The following is a 10,770-nucleotide window of genomic DNA, read 5'->3' on the forward strand; positions in this document are numbered from 1 at the left end:
ATATTTACAGACACCGGCCTATTACAATTTTGTTATATGTATATACAACTTAAATGGAAAGAAAGTGAGCAGCACCGTCAACAAAACAAAAAATTTCAAAAATCAATGGAATTTCGTACCCACTTGGAACTTGCAATTTATTTGCTCAAATTGCATGGGCTAAATACAAAAATATTATTAACTTATGCACTACGGGTCATTAAGATTGCACACCGATTTGTTGACTTGTTTTTTTTTTTCAATTTGTATAAAATTTTAAAATCGGATTTACACGTAGTATATGCAACAATTTTATAAAATATTAATGAATACTAAACAAACTAAGAGAAAACTGCACACACTGAGAATAAAATGGGTGTGCTATTTAAATGACTGGGAATGTACATATGTATGTACAATTGTTTCATATATTCAAGGTTATTTTATTTAGTGCGTACTGACACGCATTTGGCTGCCCGCCACCAGACAACATGCAAGAATCTGTGCTAAAACAAGATAGCGAGAACGAGTTGGTATGCTGCAACAACAACAACAGCAGAAGCAGGGAGAGCGGCAGCAGAGACCAGCTGCCAGATGTTCAAATAACTTACTTCGCCGGATACCCAAAGCGGGATGTACATAAAAAGGTCTTTAGTATGTAATAAATTCGTGGGCATTTGTGAAGACTGACATGCAATGTGCTATTTGTGTGTACGCTGCTTTTAGGGGTCAGTAGTCTCAAAGTATTAGACATTACTCATACGACATGTTGTACTTTTAGAAATTGTGTGTACCTACATACATTAGACAGAGTCGCGAAAATAAGATTTTAATTAGAGTCCTCTAGTTTGGAATGCTTATTTGGAGAGAGTTTTGACGTAGCAAAAATTTTTTTGGCCCTGATACATATGTCTTAAGATAGCTAAAAGTGGAATTTTGGTTAGCATTATTTGGGACCCGATTTTAGAGTGTTATGTGTTATGTTGAAAATATATTTTTAAGTAATATATAAAGATTTAATATCCCGTTGACCTTAATTACCTGCTTCGACCAGTTAACTTAGTTATATGTATGTATAAACTCTATTCTAATTATCATAAAATTTAAAATTTCCAAAAATACTTTTCCAATGATGTAAAGAAATTTGGATTTTAGCTGTTGAAATGTCGCTATTTAAGGGTAAAAAATTCTCTGCACGCCAAATTCTCTTCAAGGAGCTTTAATCCGTTAAGAGCTAAACATGAACCAATTAAAGTAGAATATTTTTTACGATGTTGGTTACCTTTTGTGGCATAAATAAAACATTTTTTTATTTTATTTTATTCTTGATATTTTTATATTTCTAATATTTTTGGAAGCTCCGTAGGATACACAAGTATCAGAAGTAACCACAAATTATCGCTACTTGTTATAAATTAAAATAATTTAGTCGCACATATATAAGATGTGTACACACGGTCTGCAGAGGTTAGAAATACAGGTGGTGATTACAAACTTTTATCTTTCCTATGCGAACAGACCCGGCCTAATGTATTTATTACATAAACGCGAATGCTAAGATATGAATAGAAAAGGCTGTTTACTGGATTGAAATTAAACTTTTACTGCTTTGGAAATAAAATGAAATTAATGAGATTTTTATATCTTGGCGAGTGCTTAAGCTAAACCTATAATACTCTGGTACATAAAAACCTGTAGACGTTTGAAGAAAGGATTTATGTGTGTTTGGAAGTCTTAATTTCAAATAATAATTAAATTTTACACAAAATTTTTAAATATGTGAAAAAGAAAACGTCGAAAAAGTTTGCCTTACATGTATTTGTTTTACTTGTGAGGAAACCTTTTTTGAAGTTTATTGCACAAAATTTACAAACTTTTATTTTTATTAATTTTGCACTTAGTTCCTGTGCTGTAAATGTTCATTTAGATAATTACATTTCTCGAATCTATTTGCAAAGCCAATTTTTCAATGCTTTTGAATGTATTTATTACTATTCGATTTCAATAACAGGTATTTGCACACAAAACTTTTTCAGAAAATAAGTTTGTTTACTTATACATATGTATGCACGTATGTATGTATTTATATGAAATCATTCAATCATGTTGAACGTAAAAAAGATATGCGTATTATGGACACACATTCGTACGTGGATAAGGGATACTAAAAGAAGAAGTTGGTTGTAGTGAATTTAATCTAACTAAATACTAACTTTTACATAAGTTATGTATATACGTAAATATTAGAGCGAGTCGAAATTTTTATTTTCCTTTAACCCTGCTTTGATAACCTTCGTCTTCGAGACGTGCAAGTGCTTTTTAAAATTTCCGCGCTCTCTTTCGGTAAATGAAGAATTATGTAAAATAAATTTTAAATAATAAATAAATATTTGATGATTCTATATTTGGAAAAGAAAACTTCATAAAATTCCTATTACCGTAAAATTAAGGCAGACAAGTCATGATACATCATCTTACAGACGCTAGCAAAACTTCTCAGCAACTTTCGGTAAAATTATCAAAGCAGGGTTAATTCTTTTGTAATAGTTAGAAGATGTTATGATATGAGGTCAGTGACAAGCCTGCAAGATATCATGCTTTAATTTTAAGTGGAAGAACTCGCGCATCGATCCCAAAGAGTCGAAAAGCACAGTGTCATGTAGGCCGATTTCTTGGTACAAATTCGGCATCTAGGAAAACGCTTTTATTGTTATATAAAAAATTTGTGTTATCTTGATCTGGAAGTAAGGAAATAATAGCCTTCCCATGTCTAGGATGTACCAAAAGGAAACAATAAAAGTAGTTTGATATATTTGAGCTTACGCATACTCCGTATGTACGAATGGTATTTTAAGGAAACCAACAGATTTCTTTGCACACAAATATAAATTTTCCTAAATTTTTTTACTGTAATCTGAAAGAGTTCCATCATCGCTTTATCACTTATTTTTATCATTTATTTTGGTCTTAAATGTCATGGAACGAAAATAACAGTTATTTTTGAAATTTCATTTCAAAAAGACCGACGGAAAGAATTTGTCTATACGCTATTTGGATATAGCAGAGTGATGCTTGCTAGCTAAGGAAATTTAATCTTAAATGCTTTAAATTTGTTTGATCCCTTCAGTCATCATCTAATCGTTTTTTCAGCCTAAAATAACTGTAAAAATTTGACTTTAATTTTTTCGATCAAAAAATAACGTTTTTTTGCTACGTATGAACAATGTAGTTGTTGTTTGTGCAGTGATAAGCGACACAGTGACACAATGGGAAGATCGACAGTAAACTTAGTTTTGATCGAAAAAATAAAAATAAACTTTCACCAGTTAATTTTAAGTGGCAAAAATTAAAGTCAAAGGTTAACGGTTATTTATGAACGGAAAAATTAAAGTTAAATATGGCCGTTATTTTTTAACGAAGTCAAATTTTAAAAGTTATTTTCGGCCGAAAAAATACGGGTAAAACTTTAAATCTTAATTTTTGAGAGAAAACCTATCGGTAAAAAAATAATAATTACTTATCGACTTCTTTGAAAAGCAAAACAGTTAAAGTCCCTGTATTAAATGTTAAAGATATCATGAAAATTTGATGCACCTCTTGTTTTTAAAGACTTTTTATTTTCAATTGGAAAAAACTTACAAATAGAAGCAAAAGAATTTGGAAAACGTATGTATCCTGTTAAACTGCAGCCCAGAAAAATTCATTACTGACCAGTTTTACCACTACAAAATGATACTTAATCCCAGAAAAGTCGCTACTTACTTCATCCACCTCTATTTTGAGAATAGTAGTTAAAAAACAAATGATGCAGTTCGATTACCCATACCCGAATGAGAGTGAAACCGTCCTCTCCGGCCACGACTTTGAACAATTTTGAAAAAAAAACTGTCAGGATGCTATTATTTGCATTATATTTTCAATACGTTCGAATGACTTTTATTTTCCCCATACGAACTGAACTCAACCTAATGCATATATATGTATACCCTAGTTCTTTTGGCTTTGCGAATTGTATTCGTACATTTTTCTGTACAGAAATATGTAAATAGAAATCATTTACATTAATTAAAAAGAGATGGGAATAATACCCGTAGGCTAAATTAAAATTTTGGTATAACATAGCTTCACTAAAAATGAGTACCACACAGGTTGGCCATAATGCATTTAAAGCAAGCGACAGTCACAGGAATGAAAAAGAGGGAATAGTGCGATAATAAAACCATCTGTGTGCCAGCTCGTCAATTTTGTAAAAATTTAAGCACAAGTCACATTTCCAAACAGTAGATTATTATTTAGAAACCAACAAATTAGTAACCAAACGAACGAGTGCTTCGCGCCCCAGTGTAGGTGGTAGCTTTATGCACTCTACCCATATTTAGAATTTCCCATTTCAAATTTCTACTATCGAGGGATTGAGTGCCATTTTCCCCTCTGCCGTTGTAACCCTTGTGAAGTATTTAGGTGAGTCTGCCCACTAGGTGATATGAAATGTGAATCGCCAAGCGCTTAATAGCAGAATCGGCCAGTGCATAGTGCTAGTCCAGTTCATGGTGTACATATGTGTGCAATTAGTGTTTGCTTTTTACATCTAATTGTGTTAGAATAATTTGTATTATACGTCCAATTTAGCCCCGCACGCATTACATAACCGCTATATAGTTCAACACCACTCAATTCGCTGACATAACAGCGCACAAACAGTGTTGCCACTAATACCTATTCCTTACCAAAAGACTTCAAAACCTACTAAAAGTAAAATTTTGTATCAACATCCTGTGAACTAAAAGGGCTTCGTAAATAATTTTTCCGGCAACTGTCTGCCACCTAAATTTCATCGATGATCGATTCCTCCCGTTCCTTTGATATCAACCATTTTTTTTTTTCTTTATGTTCTGCTCGAATACATCGTGTTATCCAACTTTTGTCGGAAATTACAGTGCAGCCTTCAATAGCTTAAGTTTCGTAGGCGGTTAGAATGTGAAAAGGCTTTAAGTGTAAAAACACAACACCTCAGTATTTGAAGGAGTATAAAGCTGATGTACATATTTTGCAATGCATTTCGAATTTGATTTGAAGGAATATCGGTTTTAGCTTTTGTCAAACTGACTGTACTTTTTTTTTTGTTCTACGAAATGCATATTGTAATATTTAATTAAGTTTAGTTAGTCTTTTATACAGATGCCAACCGTCTATAAAAATATTTTTGGAACAAAGCTTCTTTGCACGTCTTTCGGTTGGTTATTTGGATTATCCTAATACCTTTTTAACTAAAAAAAAAAATGGAACCTAACTTTTAAGCAGGTAGAAATTATCTTTAATATATATTTTCAAAATAAAGCTTGCTTAAACCTGATTCGTTTACCACCCATATTGAAATATTTCATTCAACTTATAAATAAAATTTAGTTAACTTTGTAAATACATAGGTGGCAATCCTCTTCAGAAGGTTTGCGTAATAGAGCTCTATTAAATTTCGTTCCTTTGTAAAATATTGATGAACTTAAAATTTTAAGTAGAATACAACTTCTGCGCCAGGTGGCATCTTTTTAAAAGAAAATTGGTTATAAGCTGTCTGTATGCGAAACTGTCTACAAATAAAGACCATATATATATACTCACACACTTTGACATTTATAGTAATCGTAAGATTTTATAAAAATTTATTTAGTTCTTAAACTGCTGGCAACACTCGTTAAAAATATTTTGAAAACAGAAACAGCTTTCTTAAAAACTCTCTTGTGTCATACCTATATTAAAATATTTTATTTATCTTGTTTATTAAATTGATTTTGAATAACTTAGCAGGTGGCAGCTCTCTTTAAAAATGTTTGTGAAATAAAGTTTTCTTAAACCTCTTACTCTTAAACACATATTATAGTATTTCATTTAACATCTTAATTAAATTGATTTTAACTTTTTTAACAGGTGGCAACCCTTTTAGAGAATATTTTCGAAATAAATCGTGCTTCTGAATCCCTTTTGTATGGCACACAAATTGTTGTAATATCTAATATATAAAAATTTCGTGTCACTGTGTTAGTGGTCGAACTCCTCCTAAACGGCTCGAACGATATTTATGAAATTTTTTGTGTATATATGGTAGGTAAATATTACATACCGCTAGGTACAGGGGGCGTGCTACCTCCGATAAAAACCGAATTTTTCATACTGCATATCTCTGGAAGTGTTCATGGTATGGAGATATATGAAAACAATCGCATACTCTTAGAGAAAATTAAGGCTCTTTGAAAAGGGGGCGTGGCCCCTTTTAAACTCACTGAAACTATTACGTATCATTGTATGCATATACACTTTTGCTAGGTTATTCAAGACAACAATGGAAATATGCCTGCTGAAAAGCACCAAACCGAAGATAAATGCATCACTGAAAATCATTAACGTGAACTGTTGGAGAAAATGTTGGACCAAAATGTTTCAATACAAAAAATTTACTTTGGGCGGGACGAAGTTCGCCGGGTCTGCTAGTTTTATTATAATACTAACAAATGCCAGCTTGCTTCGCGGCGCCTAATAAGGTCTTTTGCGTTGGCCAATTCAAAAATAGCGTTTAAAAGCAAAAGCGGTCTGTAAAGAGCGAAATCCTCCTCACACATAAATATGCCAAGAATAGTAGCGCTGTGATTCCATATGGAATACTCATCCCTTTCGATGTCATGCGTTTTACCAATGGTATTATTTCCACCTGTGAGATCTCTGCCAAGCGTGCGTAGTATTCTTCTATGATCTTTCAACTTCAGCATTGGTCCGATGTTCCATGTAAGCCAATAAAAGTCCTTATAAGGAAACTCAAGAACACAGATAAGCGTTTTGAATTATAGGTGGGCCAATAATCCACGCTTTCCCACAGGATGAAAAGTTTTCCCGTACATTGACTAAATGAGTCCTGTGATCTCTTAAATATCATTCGAATGAAGCCATTGATATTCGTCTTTATATTTATGAATTGGTTTCTTTGAGTCTCTTGCTGTAATAACGGTCGCCTCGAGCAACTTCGTCAATCGGAGGTAGATGCAAGATCACGTTTACGCAGTCTTACGGTCTTTATATGCATACTTAAACGCATCCTTGATTTTGCCATCTGAAGAGTGAATTCGTCTAAGATAAACATAGGGCCAAAGCAGAACAAACCCCGGAGGGTTTCTATATATTTCGGGTGCAGCGTCATCCATTGGGTCCCTTTTGTGCAAAACCTTTGCTTGTCATGAAATGAATACGAATTATGAATTCCAATCAGATTTTATAAAAAATACGGATTTTCTAAAAACCTAAACTCCAGCGGTCCATTCTTAGCAAAGGAATTTACGGAATTTAGGAATTTAGCTGCGAATTTGAACGAAATCTGTTAATAAGTACGACTTTTATACGTAACTCTACTCCAGCGCCACCAGCGTGTTTTCTAGTAGCCTATAATAGGACCATAAATGCAAGGTATAACCTCCGACAATTTGACTGGGCTTTATTGAGCGGGTCCGTTTTTCGCAAGTGCTTTTTTCATCATGCTTACGAAATCGGTTCATAAATACAACTTTTATAAATAACTCACCTCCCGCGCCACCTAGCGGCTGCGTTTTTTGGTAAACGTATTTTCCATTAGGCTGAAACTATACCTTTGGAATTTAAAAGAAATCGCTTCACCTACCGAGTTTTCTGGTAGCCTATAATAGGACCTTATATGTAAGGTATAGCCTCTGTAAATTTGACTTAAATCTATGCAGTAGTTTTTGAGTTAACTCCGAACAAAGAAAACGGCTATTATTTTATATACATATATAGATTTTATTTAATCGTTTTTGAGCCCCTTTCATTTGGCATCTATACTATTATAAAATTTTGTTAAAGTTATTAAATTATTGATTATAGCTGTTGTAGAAGGTGTCAACTCTTTTAAAAAAAATCCTATATGCTTGAATGCCAAATACGTGCAGCCGTTTTAGCGTGAACGACCAACAAACATACTCACACACTCACCCAGTCACACACCTTCCCGTTTATGATATTATAGTAGGATTCTGAAATATTTCTGAAGATGTAGTACATAATATCAAGACTTACGTATTTGGAAATTCTAGACTTTTGAAGTATGTTTGCTTTTTCGTTTTGATTTAAACCTACCAAAAATCCTATTAAGCTACCACACTACCATGAAGAAAAAGTCTTAAGGAATTTGGTAGGAAACCCCAATTACGGCAACACTGTGCACAAAGCGTACATAAATATATACATATGTAACATTTGGGTTTTCATTTACTTTTCCCATTATAAGTGTAGACATTGTTGACCACAATGCAGCCAATATGCATGACAATGGCTACAATAGCAGCAATAATAAGAGTAATTATATTACCATATTTAATTGCGCACTATGTTGAGTGGACATGCATTAAAACCTGCTTCATGCACTCACTCACTCAGCGGCATTACTGTGCCGAGAGGGCGCGGATTCGTCCATTGGCATTTTATTAAAATAATCGAGATACATATGTATGAATATTCCTCACAGATCACAGAAATCAAAAATTCTGCCACCTTTGCTATGCCAAGTATGCAAAACTTTATGGATGAAGACCTGACCGGCTATATGAAATGTGATTAATCGAACCTCTTTTCCTTATCCGGCTTTCTGAACAGAAAAATTCTTGTTGAAATTTAATGCCTCGTTTGCTTTTCTTTTGTATAAACTCCTTAAAAGATCCGAACTAAGTATTTATCTTTCTGTAAAAAAAATTTTATTCAACCAGAAAACGCTTCAGCACTAAAAGTATTCAATTGGGAACTTGCTGGTGGTAGCAGAGAAAGAAGGATTCCTCCTTTGCGATAGATATACCAGGCGGAGAAGGAATTGGCTTCACTTGGCATTTGTTATTGGTGTCAGTTTGCACAGAAGAGAAACATCTGGTGTGCTTTATTGAACTCGAAAAAAAAGTCGCCTAGACAGCTACTGTGCCGTTGTGGTATTAGCAGCCCTTTTTCTAACTTGGAAGCCAAGTGCGATACTGGAACGAAAGTTCCAATCGGCAGTTTGTGGTCGGTTAGAATATTAAATAATGCTGGAAGTATTACGGAGCGCTGACAAGAATGAAGAGTAAAAAATGGGTCGATGAAATTCGGGGTGAGGTCTGATGTCACTGAAAATATTCGGGTGGTGTGCCAGCTCAATTAAGCTACCCATATTAAATTCTAATATTTCTACTTATGCAATCCGTATAGAGAAATTCTCCAGTATATTAAAATGGTTGTACGGTTTAGTTTGATGGAAGAATTTCATATTTGATACAGGAAAAGGCTTTAAAGTTTTCTATTAGGCAACAATGTGAAGACAAAAGCAATCTGTACGGTCCTAGATAATCACGGCAGCGAACAGTTTCTGGTAGCCTGGATCGACTCGATGCATAAAAGCAGACTAATCAACGTAACCGTACGCACAGGCTCTGCGATGAACTCGATTGTAGTTGCCTGCGCAGTTGACTTGGCAACATTAATTTTAGCCAAATTCTTGCCAGCAATTAGTGAGCTAATGAAATAAGCATTGGGCAGGGTTTCGAGGTGGGCAAAACGAAATGGACTAGTTAACCCTTCTTAAACTGAACTTGTCTTGTTCACGATAAAAACAAAGGTCGTTTAATTCCTTTTACCAACATAGGTGAGACTATCCTGCACCTTTAGGGATGTTTTTTTTACTACAAACTAACGTCGAGGAAAGAACAAATAAGCACCTAGCAGTACAATGTACATGCAAAAGGGCCTTTCGACGCTGTGACCGCACGTCAATCATTGTTTGTACACCACAGTTATCTGACCGATTATAACCTGTGCGACCCTGGTTGAAAGTACTGGATGAAAAAAGTGCAGGGATGGCGGAGAGGTCCACATATCTATCTAGCTATGAATAATGCGCCGCAATAATTCTTGAATATGATCTTTTAGGTGGAGCCGCCATTAGAATTCGTAAGGGACATAATATGGGCTAGATTTTAAATTAGCTTACAACAGGACGACTCAAAGAGAAAGGGCTATTTAGACGGCGGAACTGATTACATCACGTTATTCCTTTACGATTTCCACTAGGAAAAAGTGGGTTAGCGCGGCCTACTGACGGGTAATGATGGTATTTTCACCTACACAAATGACTAAGAGATGAAAAAGGAGACGACGCGGGCTTATATTCAGAGGGTCTGCAAGTAAGGCAGTCATATCGACTGCTTTACGACTTCAGTGTCTTTTAGGTAAAGATCTTTGCCACGGAAAAGTCTAAGAGTATTACAATCTTCTTGATATCACATAGAAATAACATAAATTCGCCGGCGAAACACTTTATCTATAATTTTCTAAGACTTTTTAAATAATTTAGATATGCAGTTTTGGTAGTTTTTTGATGAGAGCTTTTATATTTTTTTATGCACAGTTGCGATTTTTGTCGAAATTTACCATTTATGGTTAAATAAACAACTGAGTATGATTATTGATTTTCAAGAATTCTATACCGTTTCTACGAAAAAGTGTTTTCCCCGAATAAAATACATGGAATAATTCATGTGCTTTGAGACAGTTCCAAATATAATTTTTTGTTTACAAAAAATACGGATATTTTTTTATTAGATTTAGAAAAATTGTAAGGGGCGAGAGCTTAACATTATACATTTTTTTTGGTCCACCTTAATGTGTATTTATGTATTTGTAAAATATTTGAATAAGCAAATCTATAACTAAAACATATTTATTTTTGGTAATTTTTTTTTTTTACATTTCGGTTCAATTTTGGGTCACATAAAA

The sequence above is a fragment of the Rhagoletis pomonella genome, unplaced genomic scaffold (assembly GCF_013731165.1).
Source record: "Rhagoletis pomonella isolate Grant_MI unplaced genomic scaffold, Rhpom_1.0 Rhpom_scaffold_00004, whole genome shotgun sequence".
Classification (NCBI taxonomy): Eukaryota; Metazoa; Arthropoda; class Insecta; order Diptera; family Tephritidae; genus Rhagoletis; species Rhagoletis pomonella.